This window comes from Eschrichtius robustus, chromosome 18 (genome assembly GCF_028021215.1).
Source record: "Eschrichtius robustus isolate mEscRob2 chromosome 18, mEscRob2.pri, whole genome shotgun sequence".
In the NCBI taxonomy this organism is placed as follows: Eukaryota; Metazoa; Chordata; class Mammalia; order Artiodactyla; family Eschrichtiidae; genus Eschrichtius; species Eschrichtius robustus.
The window spans coordinates 55,213,789-55,230,896 of NC_090841.1; the positions used below are offsets into that span (position 1 = coordinate 55,213,789).

General features: G+C 37.8%; 1 long non-coding RNA gene across 2 annotated transcripts in view; it reads left to right on the plus strand.

Moving 5' to 3' along the window:
* LOC137752168 (uncharacterized) overlaps positions 1 to 16,779 on the plus strand; it is a 120,691-nt gene extending 103,912 nt beyond the window's left edge. For both annotated transcript variants that reach the window (XR_011071070.1, XR_011071071.1), the window contains exon 4: positions 16,250 to 16,779. This is a non-coding gene — a long non-coding RNA (uncharacterized lncRNA). The remainder of the gene's footprint in view (positions 1 to 16,249) is intronic.
* The last annotated feature ends 329 nt before the right edge of the window (positions 16,780 to 17,108 follow it).

Consider the following 17,108-nt stretch of genomic DNA (forward strand, 5'->3'; position numbering starts at 1 on the left):
AGGTAGGGTTCTGGCAAAAAGCCCTTTAGTAGAGTCAGTTGAAAGCTAGTGACACGTTAAATCCTTAAGAAAATATGGAATAATGCCACTTGCAAATCCTTCACTTACAACAGATGGAATGCAAGCTCATTCCAAATGGCAGACTACTCAACAGTGGCAAATGAAATTAAACCAATAATGGTAGTATGAATCTGTGAAAAAAGGAAGTAGACATACAACCCAAGAAATTCAAATGGAATATTACTACTGTGTTTCACATCTAGTAATACACCTCACTCACAGGTAATGTTCTAATTTACTTGCATGATTGTTAGTCATACTGTTTGTCCTGTTCTATGCTGATAGGCCCTTTTGCAAATACAGCCCAGGTATTGTTACGCATTTAACCCAAGTCTGAGTCTGTATCCCTCAGATTTTAAGAACAGACACTATGCCCAATGCAGTCCTTATATACAGTAGTCTCTCTGAAGGGCTGACAAGGTCTGAAATAACTCTCCCCAGAACAAGGGTTAAAAACCTGAATCTTCTCTATGGTTCTGAAAACATTCCATGTTTCTCCTAACCAACTCTGCCCACGGGTAACGCCAGCCTGCTTATAGGCAATCTCTGAGCAAGTTCAGAATTGTGCAGTAAATAGTACACTATGCATTACCATTTATACTACAGCTAAATTGGTCTTATTAAGAGATTAACTATAGGACAAAAGAAAACTCCTAGAGGCTTAAGAATTCTCTTTAAAAATGTATCCTTAAGGAGGAGCCTAGAAAAAAGAATTATCATCCAGCTAACAAGATATTTAGGAGGCAGTGTTGGGGGTAGACACTGTACAACAAAGGGGCTCAGACATACTACATAGATGTGCATCCTAGTAAGTGTTCCGTGTATACATATAATTATTTACATGGGCTAAATCAAATAGACGCCTGCATCGTATTCCACTTTTACTTTCTTTCTTGAGATTTTCTGTTACTAATAATTAGGAGACTACATCACATTGTTTGTCACAGGCTCAAATCTTGATTCAGGAATTCTGGGATTTCAACTCTAGGTAGATAATCAGCAGCATCTTTGGGGAACTTTTATAGAGAACAGCTTCTTCTTCCCCGGAAATACTTGGCAAAAATTGTGATTTAATATTCTTGCCCTGAGCTTAGTGGCATTCTCTGATGTTCCCACCATTCTTGCTCATTTCCCAGAGACAATGATGCTTCCCTACTTCCTTTGGCTACCTTCTCTCTAGAGGGTAGCTAATATCCATGCTCTTAGGTACAGAATCACAAGCTTTTTTCAAGGGCTAATTTATTGCAGTAAAGTTTCTCGGAATCCTTGGAGACTGTCTAGAAGGTATACATTTTCCTGATGACTGCAGAATACTATCCAAATGATCCCTTAAAATATCTTCACAGGTACTGCACTGCAAAGCTATTCAGACTGGAAGTGTCAAAACTCTGGTACCCATACGTAGTAAGAATCCTGATGGATTTTTCATACGTCCCTGCCATAAATCTGTGAGGGGTTATGGACTTTGTCTTCTTTCTCTCTTATATCCGCATATCCAGTCCTGTTCATTCCACCTATTTAGCAATCTCTTGAATCTTCTCTTTATCCCAAGCACCTTTACCATAGCTGAGCCACCTGCTGTAAAAATCTCCTCTTTATTTCCCCACATGTACCCCTAATCCCTTCCGATCATTCTTCATACAATAGCCGAGGTAACTTTATAATAGTACAGACCTTATTATATTCTTTTCCTAGTTTAAAACCTCCCAATGACTCCTGATTGTTCTTAAAATAAATCCGAGTCCTTAATGTGGTGTCTAAGGCCCTATCTGGTCTGAGACCTGTCTACCGCAACAGCCTCATCTTTTGTAAGGCTCTCTCTTGAGCTGTGATCTCTGGCCATCTTCCGAGATTTCCCTCCTCTCTGCCTCAGGACCTTTACACATGCTCTTCCCTCTTTTGGAAATACTTTTCTGCACCCTCCATCCACTCCTTTATTCAGCTAACTCCTACTAGTTCTTCACTTTTTAACTTAAATATCCTTTCTTCAGGGAATCCTTCATTGACTCCGGTTCACGCCTTCTGAATAGGTAAGGTCACTAATTATACACTCTCAGCACAATGAACTTCATTAACCAATTATCACTGACATTAATTGTTTTATGCTTATTTTCTGCTTTAGACTTTAAGCTCCAGATGAGCATAGACTATATCTTGTTCTTGTTTATAACATTTACACCACTGTTTTCCCTATGCCTAGCTTGGAGCATTGCAACCAGTAGGTGCTCAATATATATTTATCTGTCACTTGCTAAGTGTCTCTGGAAGTGCATGCATAGCCTTTGGTTCAATAAGGTAACTTTGAACAACAGCTCTAATAGTTTCTGATTATACTATTAAGACTTTGGAGCATATAAAAAATCCAATTTTTCTCTTATTTTTTGGTTTGGACAAAACTGCTCATGTTAATAGCTTGTCCCTGGGAAATTATGTTTTTTTCTTTTAATCTCATGTGATGCCTGTACAATATGTAGATGAATGTTTGGTGAATTCTTAATAAATGCTTAAGAAGGCTTTCCACTGCCCTAATTCTTTGTCTTCTTTAGCATCTCTAGTGATTTAGCTATTTTTAGTTTGGTTGTTCTCTTGGTTTAATATTAACCTCTGAATTCTAGGAACCTGGTACAAGTGTCCTAAAGCTCTGGACTGGAGGATACTTTAAATGACACATCACCATGTTCTACTCACAACTATTTCCCTTTCCCTCTGGACCATTTATCCTCTTCTATAGGGTGATTTACTTCTCAAGCTGCTACATTGTCTAGAAGGGTATTGGTGACCATGCTCATCAAGTCAAAAGCTGCCTTTCAGACCCAAAGTATCTAGTCATTCTTCCTGCCACAGAGCTCACTAGGTCCCATGCAATTAAAATTCAGAATTGAATTGTCTTTAATGAGTATAATATTGATGTTATCCAAATTAAATATGAGTGATAAAAAATAGACACAGATGGAAAACCATGTTTGTAGTTCTTTCTTATCTAGGGTGAAAGTTTTACCTACTTACTAAATGGCAATGTTTTTATAACCTCTCTTTGGGTTTGGAATATATGTAATTTTTAAAACCGTGTCATATAGTCTGAAAGGGCATCTGTTTATGATGAAAGAAAAAACCACAGGAATCACATCTTCTCTTACACCTGATTTAAGTAATATTTACTACCTGCATGTGATTATACAGATAGCAAGATACTCATGTTTGGACCCACATACCAGACTGGATTTTTATAAACAGTTACTGCTAACTGAATTGCTCCTGTGTTTCCTTCTGGACTGTATGATACAGCAGAAATTCAGGAATATGTTTTGCTTCTCTTTTCTTCTTATCATCTTTCAGAGGTTTCAAATTAACAAAGGTGAATAATGAGAATAATTTCTTTATGTATTAGCATATATGTCCTAATTTAGAATGATATAAAGATAAACACATTTTATGATTTTTTTATTCTAGATTTCATTTAATTTTCAGCCTCTAAACCTATGAATGTTGAAAACTGTGCTTGGGCATAGATTTTGTGCCTCTTCATGAAAAAAATGTGATCTTTGGGTGAAGTCTGATAATGACTTATTTCTCTGGCTCACACCTAAAACATTTTCCTTCAGTTATTTATTTTATTTTTAATTTAATTCTTCAAGGCATACATAAATATGTTCTCATTGCACAAGATGTAAACAATACAGATAAAGTAAAAGTCCCTCTTGGTAACCCCACGTCAATCTCCTAATCCCATTCCCTTTCCCAACAGTGACCATGACTAAATGTTCGATATGTGTGTTTGTTAAACTTTAAAATTCATTTCATACATATATATATATGCTAATCCATAGGTTAAATTTATCATAAAAATATATCATGACCTAAATCAAATTACTCTTTTGCTTAAAACTCTCCAGGGGCTTCTTATTTTACTTCATACCTTATTTTACTGTGTACCTCACCCTGGCCTCCACAGCCCTTCACGATCTGATCCTTGCTTGCTTCTCTAACTCATTTCCTACACTATCCCATTTCTTTACCAAGGTCCACAAACATTGGATCATTCCATCTCTTTAATACATTCTGTCTTGTTAATACCCTGCATGTTCCTCCCTTACAGTATGTTCCTGAGCACTTTTCTTTACCTGGAAGAGTCCACACCCAACATTTACATGGCTAGTACTGCCTCATCATTCAAATCTCGGCTCAAAAACCGTTTTCTAAGAGAAGTCTTTTCTCAGAGGCTATTCTGGTCATTTTGTCTCCTGCTAGGTACTCTTGAGCTAACTATTCCATTTAAGTATTCACAGCACTTACTACTACTACTCAGAATTTTATAATGGAGACAAAACAAACCGTGATCGTTAGGTGCTTTCTGTACTAGAATATAAGCTTCATGAGGGCAGGGCCTTTGGCTTGTTCATCTATTTATATCTCCTGCACCTACAATGGCACTTGACAGATAATAACTGATTGTTGAGCAATGAGGACTAGAAAGCAAAGAAAGTCCTGTCACGTCATGGTTCGTACCATGATGGAGGTGCAAGTTCTATTTATAGTTGTGGGTAACAAATAAGTTACTTAACTTCTTTTGAGTATTCTCATGTTTACAGTACTTATGATGATAATAGAATCTGCTTCGTCAAGTTGTTGTCAGACTATTAACTGGGATAATGCGAGCAAAGTGACCGGCCTTGTACCTGGCATATAGTATGTGCTCAGTGGTCGTTAAAAGGGGAGTGACGGGGGACATAGGTATATGTATAACTGATTCACTTTGTTATAAAGCAGAAACTAACACACCACTGTAAAGCAATTATACTCCAATAAAGATGTGGAAAAAAAAAAGAATAAAATGAGGTATTTAATTCTATTTTTTTTTTTTTTAAAAAGGGGAGTGACGTTAGCATCATGGCCGAAAAATATGTCCCTCTTTTGTGCCCCACCCCCAACCCCAGCAACAATTTGGCATCTATCCATGGAAAAAAAAAGTGCCTTGGTGGGAGCTGTGAATTTCAGCACCAAACACAAAGCGACCCGGCAGGAGTCTCAGCCACGCATGTGTCAGATGATAGGCATATAGACCTCAGTCCCAGCTGTGGACACTGCAGTGGCCTGTGAACTGGCTCCAGCCCTTCTTGGCTGTGGTCTTGAAGCCCCTGGAAAACACTGTCTTAGCCAATCACTCACGGATGAGAAAGCCTTCGTGGAAGTCCAGCTTTAAAGCAGAGAATTTCCAGCACAATACTGGAGCAAAATATAGGAGTTTAGGTGAAGTGGGGAGGGTAAGAGGAATAGTTTGGTTTTATCTATGTCATTTCTGCCTCGAGGTGGCATGGCTTAGGGCAAAGAGAAATCCTTTTGGCCCTAATAAATAAAGTCAGGAATGAAAGAGAACTTATTACAATTGATAATCACAGAAATACAAAGCATTGTAAGAGGATACTAGGAGCAATTATACACAAACAGATGGGATAACCTAGAAGAAATGGATAATTTCCTAGAAATATACGACCACCAAGACTGAATCATAAAGAAATAGAAAATCTGAACAGATTAATTACTAGTAAGAAAGTTGAATCAGTAATCAAAAATATCCCAACAAATAAAAGCTTCAGGACCAGATGCCTTTCCTGGTAAATTCGAAGAAATATTTAAAGAAAAATTAATGCCAATAACTTCTCAGACTCTTCCAAAAATTGAAGAGGAGGGAACACTTCCAAACTCATTTTATGAGGCCAGCATTACTCCAAGACAAAGCCAGATAAGGACACTATGAGGAAAGAAAACTACAGACCAATATCTCTGATGAATATAGATAGTAAAATTCTCAATAAAATATTAGCAAACAGAATTCAACAGTACATTAAAAGCATCATACACTATGATCAAGTGGGATTTATCCCTGGAACATAAGGATGTTTCAACGTATGCAAATCAATAAATGTGATTCACCACATTAATAGAATGAAAGATAAAAATCATATGATCATCTCAATATATGCAGAAAAAGCATCTGACAAAACACAACATCTTTCTATGACAAAAGCTGAACAAATTGGGTATAGAAGGAATGTACCTCAACATAATAAAGACCATTACAGTAAGCCCACAGCTAACATCTCACTCAACAGTGAATGTTTGAAATCTTTTCCTCTAAGATCAGGAAAAGATAAGGGTGCCCACTCCCGCCACTACTGTTCAACATGTTACTAGAAGTCCTAGCTAGGCAGGAAAAAGAAATAAAAGCCATCCAAATTTGAAAGGAAGAAGTATAACTGTCTTTGCAGATATGATCATACTTATAGAAAATCCTAAAAACTCCACCAAAAAACTGTTAGAACTCATCAACAAACTCAGTAAGGATTCAGGATACAAAATCAACATGCAGAATCAGTTGCATTTCTATGCACTAACAACAAAATCTCTGATAAAGAAATAAAGAAAACAATCCCATTCAAATATAGTATCAAAAACAATAAAATACTTAGAAATAAATTTAACTAAGGAAGTGAAAGACCTCTACACTGAAAACTATAAGATTTTGATGAAAGAAGTTGAAAAGACACAAACAAATGGAAAAATATCCTGTGTTCATGAATAGGAAGAATTAATACTATTAAAATGTTCATACTTCCCAAAGCGATCTATAAATTCAGTGCAATGCCCTTCAAAATTCCAATGGCATTTTTCACAGAAATAGAATAAACAATCTTAAATTTTGTATGGAACCATAAAACACCCCACATAGCCAAAGGAATCCTGAGAAAGAAGAACAAAGCTGGAGACATCACACTTCCTGATTTCAAACTATACTATCAAGCTATATTAATCAAAGCAGTATGGTACTGGCATAAAAACAGACACGTAGATCAATGGAACAGAATTGAGAGCCCAGGTATAAACCTTCCCATATAAGGTTAACTAATATTGGGAAACAAGAATACTCAATGGAAACAAGAATACTCAATGGGGAAAGTCTAGTTTCTTCAATAAACAGTGTAGGAAAAACCGGATAATTATATGTAGAAGAATAAAAATGAACTCCTATCTTAACACCAATCACAAAAATAAACTCAAATGAATTAAAGAAGAGACCTGAAACCATAACACTCCTAGAAGAAAGCACAGAGAAAAAACTCCTTGACTTTGGTCTTAGGAACAACTTCCTGGATATAACACAAAAAGCACAAGTGACAAAAGCAAAAATAAATAAGTGGGACTACATCAAACTAAAAAGCTTCTGCACAGCAAAAGAAGCAATCAACAAAATGAAAAGGTAACCTACAAAATGGAAGAAAATAATGACAAATCATATATCTGATGAGTTAATATCCAAAATATACAAGGAACTAATACAATTCAATAGCAAACCACAAACAAATAGTCTTATTAAAAAATGGATAGAGGGACTAAACAGACATTTTTCCAAAGAAGACCTCCAAATGGCCAGAGCTACATGAAAAAATGCTCAAATTTACTAATTATCAGGGAAATGCAAATTAAAACCACAATGAGATATCACTTCACACCTGTTACAATGGCCATCATCAAAAATACAAGAGATAACAAGTGAGAGTGAGAGGTGAGAATGTGGAAAAACAAGAGCCCTTGTTCACTTTTGGTGGGAATATAAATTGGTACAGCCATTATGGAAAACAGTATGGAGGTTTTTCAAAAAATTAAAAATAGAATTACCATATGATTCACCAATCTTACTTCTGGGTATATTTTCCAAGGAAAGATTATAAGAAACTGAAGAGATATCTGTACTCCAGGTTCACTGTAATATTATTCACAACAGCCAAGATATGGAAATAACCTACAACAGCCAAGATATGGAAATAACCTACAATAGCCAAGATATGGAAATAACCTAAGTATCTGCCTGTAGACGAATGAATAAAGAAGAAGTGGTATATATACACAATGGAATATTATTCAACCATTTGTGACAACATGGATGGACCGTGAGGCCACTATGCTAAGTGAAATAAGTGAGACAGAGGAAGACAAATACTGCCTGGTATCACTTATTTGTGGAATCTAAAAAAAACTAAACTCATAGAAACTGAGGGTAGAATAGTGATTGCCAGGGGCTGGCGGTGGAGGAAATGGGGAGATAGTGGTCAAAGGGTATAAACTTCCAGTTATACGAAGAATACGTTCTGGAGATCTAATGTATTCCATGGTGAAAATAGTTAACAATAATGTATTATATACTTGAAAGTTGCTAAGAGAGTAGATCTTAAATGTTTTCACCACAGAAAAGCGGTGGTCATTATGTGAGGTAATGGAAGTATTAACTAACCCTACTGTGGTAGTCATTTCACAATACAGAAGTGTATGAAGTCAACACATTGTAGACCTTAAACTTAAACAATGTTATATGTCAATTATATCTCTATAAACCTGGGAAGAAAATGACAGCTAAAATTTGGTGTCAACTCCTAAGTGATATTTGAGACCTCTCATTTTTTTCTTTACTGTTCTAACTGGGTGTTTCTTCCTAGGGAGGAAAAAAAAAAGAGCTGGTTTTGTTGTGGTTGTTGTTTTCTTTTTTTTTTTTTTAATTTAAGAAATGTGATAGGGTAGGAAGGCAAAGATAAACTAATGATACATTGGAAACCCATCTCCCCTTGCCCGTGGATGGATCTACCTCCTCTCTTGCACTTTTTAAAAAAATTGATGAAAGAGTCTTTAAATTCTATAGTGCTTCCTCTATATCTCTTGCACTTTTTTGAAGCAATTCAAGTATGAATATAGGAGGAGGATCAGGAAAGAGAACACACTAAAATTCCCTCTTTTATTAACCACATGGTTAAATGTGTACTGTTAGTGGAATTCACTAGCTCTACACAGTTTAGTCTACCCTCAGTGGGCAATTAGCCATATTATAAGCAGCAAACCTGCGATGGAGACAAAAAGATAGTCAGTTTGTTAGTTCAGGACTAATGTTTGCCTGTTTCTAGTACACAGGATTTAAGTTTATCTGAAATTATAGACAAGCCTTTCCTACCAGCCAAATAATCCTCTGTTGTTTACAAACAATTGCAATTTGGAGTTCCACTTAATTTGCTCATGAAGACAAACAGGAAGGGGAAGAAGCGAAATTCTTAAGACTCGGCAATATAAACAGTTGACCAATGAAGGGACACAGACTATTCTAGCCAGGTTCTCCCCGGCCCTCTTACCCTTTCATTCTCTTATTTTCTTGGAATTAAACCAGAATGACACTGATCTGGTTAGCAGGAATTTCTCTTGTTTAAAGATTATTTCAAACAAGGATGGGGAACGATACAAAATGTTTTCCTTGGGTAAAGGCATAAACTGAAAATATGCAAGTCTCAGTTCCCATTTCAGCTGTCAGTAACAACCCTTGATGGAGAAGGCTTTAATCTGGGAAGTTATAAGGACAAGATTAGCTGGGAATGTTTGACCTTACAATTCAGAATAAGAAATCTACTATATAATGAACTACAGCATCTCCAGGTTCGAGAAACCATAAGCAACATGCAGTAGATTCTCCTGATAATTCTTATTTTTCTCTTAACTAAAGAGTCAGTGAAATCCTTAGCTTGACCCATCATCAGGGGATTTGCTGCTTGTATCTAATTTTAGATTTCTCCCCTTGCTTTGTCTAAGCTCTGCTGATTCCCTTCTCTGGGTGCCTCGGCCTTTCAGTGGCACATTTCCTTTCCTTTCCTTTCATAAGCACCTTGCCATGGGTTCTTAGGTAGAGTCTGGAGTGGAGCCAGATGCAGAGGATCTGATCCCAGCCATGCTGCTTCCTGTGTGGATTTTCATATAAGTCATGTAACCTCACAGTGCCTTGCTTTTCTCCTTCTAAATGAGACTTACCTGGCAATTTCATGGGGTTGATGTATAGTTTAGCTGTTATCTTTATTTCTAGTGGAAGATTTGGTTTAGTTTCATCTGCATTTGTTCAGATTTCACTTTCTTTAACAAGTTTTTTCAATGGCATTCTTTTTTTTTTTTTTTTTGAGGATACAGATGTCTTTTATTAAATCAGACATTAAAGACATTTGCAAAAATGAAGAATAATATCACTCTTCTCACTATTTTTCTGTTTTAGAAAACAGAATTATTTTTCATAAAAATGTTATTTGTGTTAACATGCAATAGATTTATTATTCTTTTTATACAAAGAAATACATAAATATTTTCTAAATTTATCAGTTTTAATTTCTGATATGTAGTAGATAATAATAGATATAACTCACATATACCAAAGCTCCGCAGGGTCCTGAATACTTTTTAAGAGTGTAAAGTCCCAGAGATGAATAAGTTTGAGAACCACTGCTCTAAGACTAGTCAGGAGAATGAAAGAGAAGAGTCCTTGCCCTCATTCTAGTTGGAGTATGCAGGTGAACAAATGGACAAACATGACTTCAGATTATACAAGGCTCTAAAACAAGTGAGGTGATGTGATACATCATTGGTAAAAGTGCTTTCAATACTAAGCTCAGGGAAGTCTTCTCTGAGAAAGTTATAATTTGGCCTGAGACTTAAAGAATGAGTAAAAGTGACCAACTAAAGAGCTAGAAGAAGAGCATTTCAGGTAGAAGGAGAAAGAATTACATTAATCTGAGACAAAAAAGGTGTGCATGTTTGAGAGCCAGAGATGAATGGGGCCAGTGGGACTGGAGTGGAGTGGTCGTCAGAGAAAGCAGTGCTAAAGGTCGGAGAACTGGGCAGAGGAGCAAGGACCTTTGTGGCCACCATTTGGATTAAAACAGAAGTCCAGTGGGAAGCCACTAAAGGATGAAATAAGGGACTATGTAATCTGATGAAGATGTTAGAAGGTGACTGGCTGCTGTGTGTAGGATGGATTGCTGGGTAGTAAGAATTGAGGCAGGGAGACCAGTTAGACAGGCAAGACTCTGGCACAAGAAAAGGCAAGTGGCTAAGCCAAGTGGTGGCCATGGGGATTGAGAAAAAGTGATAGATGCCAGATATACTTTGGAAGTAACAATAGGATCTGCTGATGGAATGGATGTGGGGAATGAAAAAGAGGGAAGAATCAAAGTTGATTCCTAGGTCTTTGAGTGGAGCAACCAAGTGATGACAGAGTGCATTTGCTGAGATGACCGATCACTGTATAATCACCACACTGCCACACCTTCAGCCCCCTTGCACCTCTCCATCAAACTTGCCTGGCAAAATCTCAAACCTGGTCCAATATAAATCGCCACTGACTCTTCATCTGCCCCTGTGCAATGAAACATGATGGAGAAAAAAGCACACGCACAAGCTGACTGATCTCATTTTAGGACCTCAAACTTCAAGTGCACCTTTGTCCTGCCATGCAATCCTACTATAATTTCCTAGGTAATTCACCTTCCTGCTCTCCTAGGTAACTATTTTGTATCTTCTTCTCTCTCCTTTAACCTGCAGTACCTCTCCACTCTCCATTTCTCAGCTGACAATGACCTTGCTTTCTATTTCAATGAAAAATGAGCTTCCACACCTCTGGCTACAGCTGCCAACCTACTTAAAATGGACCCTTCTGCCCTTCCTCCAACTACAATGGATAAAATGTCTGATCTTCCACCTATGACCGCTATCTCCACTTGAACTCTGGATCCCCTCTTCCTTGACTAATTGTGAACACTGCTCCAAAGGTAACATCTGTCTTTCCGGAGATATCAGCCAGCATCTGCAGCACTTTTGTTAAGCTTTCACTCCCTCCATTACACTGTAATTATCCTTGTCAAGGTCATCAATAACTTCCACATTGTTTTTTAAAAATTTTATTTATTTTAATTTAAAAAAATTTTTAAATTTTAATACAATTTTTAAGGGTTATTTTTCATTTACAGTTATTACAAAATGTTGGCCATATTCCCCATGTTGTACAATACATCCTTGAGCCTATCTCATACCCAGTAGTTTGTATCTCCCACTCCCCCATCCCTATGTTGCCCCTCTCCCCCTCCCCAGTGAGTCTGCTTCTTTTTTGTTATATTCACTAGTTTGATTTCAACAGTATTCTTTTTTTATTAATTTTTATTGGAGTACAGTTGCTTTACAATGTGTTAGCTTCTACTGCACAGCAAAATGAATCAGCCATACATATGCATATATCCCCTTCATGTAGGACACTTAAGTGCATTAAGTAGTGTTCCCTGTGCTATACAGTATGTTCCCATCAGTTGTCTATTTTATACATAGTATCAGTAGTGTATACGTGTGAATCCCAATCTCTCAATTCCTCCTACCCCACCCCTTTTCCCCTTGGTATCCATATATTTGTTCTCTACGTCTGTGTCTCTATTTCTGCTTGGCAGTTAAGGTCATCTATACCATTTTTCTAGATTCCACATAGATGCATTAATATATGAAATTTGTTTTTCTCTTTCTGACTTACTTCACTCTGTATGACACTCTCTAGGTCCAAACACGTCTCTGCAGATGACCCAATTTCATTCCTTTTTATGGCTGAGTAATATTCCATTGTATATATGTACCACATCTTCTTTTTGCATTCTTCTGTTGATGGACATTTAGGTTGCTTCCATGTCCTGGCTATTGTAAATAGTGCTGCTATGAACATTGGGGTGCATGTGTCTTTTTGATTTATGGTTTTCTCTGGTTCAACAGTATTCTTTTTTAAATTTAATTAATTAATTAATTTTTGGCTGCGCTGGGTCTTCGTTGCTGTGCGGGGGCTTTCTCTAGGTGCGGTGAGCGGGGGCTACTCTTTGTTGTGGTGTGCAGCCCTCTCATTGTGGTGGCTTCTCTTGTTGTGGAGCACAGGCTCTAGGCGCGCGGGCTTCAGTAGTTGTGGCGCACGGGCTTAGTTGCTCCACAGCATATGGGGTCTTCCTGGACCAGGGCTCGAACCCGTGTCCCCTGCATTGGCAGGCAGATTCTTAACCACTACACCACCAGGGAAGTTCTCAACAGTATTCTTGAAGAGACTGTTTTTAGCATTATATTCTGCCAACTGCCTGTACTAATTGTTCATTGCTCAAGAAACAGTTTGTATAATGGACATTATTGCTGTTGTTTTATTATTATTTTCTGTTCAACAACTCTTCCCTCTTAACTTTTAAATAGCATCTGGTTTCCTTTTGGGGAATTCTCTCACCACCTTTAGGTAGTTTGTCAGTCTTGAAGGTGCTTACTTCTCCCCCTCAAACCTAATTGGGCACTCCTGGAATTCTGAGAATTTAAGTAGTGGGCAGAGTGACAAATGAACTAAAAATGGTTGAACCTTTTCACTCCAGCTGTAGCGCACCTGGATGAACTTCTCAAGTAACTCCTTCTAACTTAGACTCTCTAAAAGATATCTGATTGCTACCCGAGGTTTTCTGTTAGTCCTGAGAGTTCCCCCTACATCCATCTGATACATTATCTTTTTATATACTTAAGCTGGCCAGAGTAAATTTCTTTTACACAAAGCTGATGACTCTCCTCTCTGATACAGATTCCTTCTCTCTGTGTTAGTGCTGCAACCCTGCTTTCCACCCACATGTTCTTTGCCCACCCCAGTGTTTTGCTCTGTTGTATTCTGTGTACTCCGGCCAGCTGCTACTGTGTTCTTTCCCACTGCAGCCATTGCAAGCATATTTCATTCCACTGCATTTGGTAGAAAGAATCATTTCTTGATTAGTATCCGAGTTGAAAACGGTTTCTCAGTTGAGCAAAATTACCAGAGCTGTACTAGACTTGTTTTAATGGCCTGCTATTTCCTCAGCCCTTCCAAAGCAACCTGCTGAGGTCCTTGTTCACTAATGAATGGGCGTGTTACACTCATGTATCATGTGACCACACCATCTGGCTGATACTGGGCCATGGATGTGCATGTACCCCAAGGCAGCAAGTCCATGCTTCAGCAAGGCAGAAACTTACGACTTGCATACTCTGGCTCAAAAAAATGTGAAGAAGGCCAATCAGATCCATCTCTTAAGAATTTAGAATTAGGAAACAGACCTGCCTAAAGCAGTTAACCTTAGGGACATACATCAAAATGATGGATGAAGAGTTGCTAGTGTATACGGGGGGGGGGGGGGGGGCTGAAATACTCACTTGGAGACATGTACAAGCTGAAGCAGGAAAGGACCCCTGAAAGAGAGGCAGATGAATGAAGCGGTCTTGCAGAAAAAAGCAGAAATGCATGAAAATGTGACCTCTGAGGGGGAAACAGGTTTGGTTTCTGATGGCTTTCCTGGTCTAGTTCCTGTGAGGCTAGCTGTATAGTACTACCTCTCTCAAATTTATGAGATCTTTATATATCAATATTCAAATATTATATCCTTCAAATATTATATCCTGTCATGTTTTTCCTATGATTTGTGAAGCCACAGTTTCCTGATTAAAGCAGATATTATAACGCTTCCTATGTAACATCAATAATTCTCCTCTTTGGGAGTAGCAGGTCAGAATTATTTCTGTTAAACCACTTTATAGTCATTATGTATGAGCTACAATAACATGGGAATTTTCTTGTTATTTTTGTAGCTTTTTACTAAATTATTGGCTTTGTGTATGCCATCCCTCTTCCTAGATGGCCTTTTCATCTTACGGTCAAGCTAGTAGTGATCTGTACCCACTATACCACTAGGCATTGGTAGCTATAGTCAGTGTAGCCCACCAATTCTGTGTGACCCATTCAAGAGCACCATGGTTCAATTAGATATTTAAAGCTCTTCAACTTTTCCTTTTAGAGGAAAAGATAATTTTGAGTTTTTAATGGAATTGGGACAGTTGCTTCATTCAAATGCTAACTACCTCCCCCCTTTGGAAATGCTAATCCCTTTGAAAAACACTGTGGAAAATCTTTTAGGAGTTTCTTGGAATCATGCAGTTACAATAGCACAGTGACCTTTACAAACTCTAGCCACTGAAGTAGTATTGTGCGGTGGCCAGCACCATGCGTCTGGCGTCATATTTGGTTTGACCTTAGTCTTTACAACTTATTAGTTGTTGCTTTGGTTAAGTGCCTTAATTTCTCTGATCTGCATATTTAAAATGGTGACAATGATAGTACCTATGTGTAATTGCTAGGGTGTAGGGTAATCTACTATAATAACAAAACCTCCAACTACAGTGGATTTGTAAATATAGGAATTTATTTCCAACTCACACAATAGTCCAAAGGCAGGGGAACATTTAGAGCAGGAAAGTGGCCCTATAATTCTCATATATAGCTACTCCTTGTGGGTTCAAGGTGGCTACTATAATTTTCATTATCTCCAGTTAGCAGAAAGGTGAAAAGGATGAAAGGATCCTATGACAGCTGTTTTACAGGAATACCTGGGAATTGAACATACATTACTTCCTTACTTGTTGCTGAAAGGTCACCCTTAGTTTTCAGGGATGTTGCAAAATATGTTCTTTGGGTGAGAAACCACGTGCCCAGCTTCAAGGCTGGGGAAGATGAGAAGAATGGCTCATAAGGTCATTTAGTTTTCTGCCAAACATACTCTATTTTCTGAGTGTTAACTCTATGCAAATAATTTAGTTAAATGAACTTATTTAAACCTCACAAAGTCCACAAAGTTCATATAACTAAATTATTTGCATAGAGTTAACACTCAGAAAATAGAGTAACAAATTATGTAGATTCCCAGTTACAAGTCGTTTCATTTCCAAAAGCATTTGAGTTATTTCTTTGGGAGGAAAACAGAAGTTTTCTCTAAAGAAATCATAAACACAATATAGCCCAGTATCTAATCCAGGATTACATTTGTAAAAAATCCTGATAGGCAGGTAGCTTTCATACTTTATTTTTTTGAGTAGTGATTTTTTTTTTTTTTAAACGTCTGTATTGGAGTATAATTGCTTTACAATGGTGTGTTAGTTTCTGCTGTATAACAAAGTGAATCAGCTATAAATATACATATATCCCCATATCTCCTCCCTCTTGCGTCTCCCTCCCACCCTCCCTATCCCACCCCTCTAGGTGGTCACAAAGCACGGAGCTGATCTCCCTGTGCTATGCGGCTGCTTCCCACTAACTATCTATTTTACATTTGGTAGTATATATTAGTCCATGCCACTCTATCACTTCGTCCCAGCTTAGTTGCAGTATTCAGAATTTATTTTTTCTTTGATTTGGAGTTATTGGGAGTTTTTAATTTAAAAAAATTTATTTTGTGAGTGAAGCAATATTTTTTTAAAAATTAGACTTTTGTTGTAAAGTTCTGATTTTAATGAATTTAGTGACCTTAAGTTTTCTTTTTAGGCAACAGCGGTACAACGGTGGAGAAAGTTGTTAAAGTGCCTCCTCATTTTTGGCTGGATGTGATAAATCTTTTTGCTCATAGCACACACATACCTACTTACTTCACCTCCAAGTTAGTTTTTTGGGGACTTTTTTATCAACAGTAACATATCCTGATGATTTCAAGTCTGTAAGGAAATGGATAATATTCTCTTTAAAAAAAAAATTAGGTAGCTCATCTTAGGTCATTCTAATTACTGCAGCAGCTTCTTAAAATTCTTCTATGCCATAGGGCTTCCCTGGTGGCACAGTGGTTAAGAATCCACCTGCCATTGCAGGGTACACAGGTTCAAGCCCTGGTCCGGGAAGATCCCACATGCCGTGGAGCAACTAAGCCCGTGTGCCACAACTACTGAGCCTGCGCTCTAGAGCCCGCGAGCCACAACTACAGAGCTCATGTGCTACAATTACTGAAGCCCGCGCGCCTAGAGCCCGTGCTCTGCAACAAGAGAAGCCACCGCAATGAGAAGCCCGCGCACCACAACGAAGACCCCACACAGCCAAAAATAAATAAATAAATAAATAAAAATTCTTCTATGCCATAATTGTCTATATACATGTGAACCTTTTGTAACCATTCCTTTGTTTTTTATTCTCATTTGCTTCACAAGTACTTGGCATGTTGTTTTCAAAGATAGCTACAATTTCTCCCATCCCACCAGCCCCATAGTGATATGACTTTATCACTCTTATTATTAAGAGATGAAGTCTCTTTCCCCTCCCCTTGGTCTGTGCTGGTCCTGAGATCTGCTGTGACCAATGGCGTGCAACAGATGTGACATTGTGTGACTTCTGGCTCTAAGTTTTAAGAGGTCTTGAG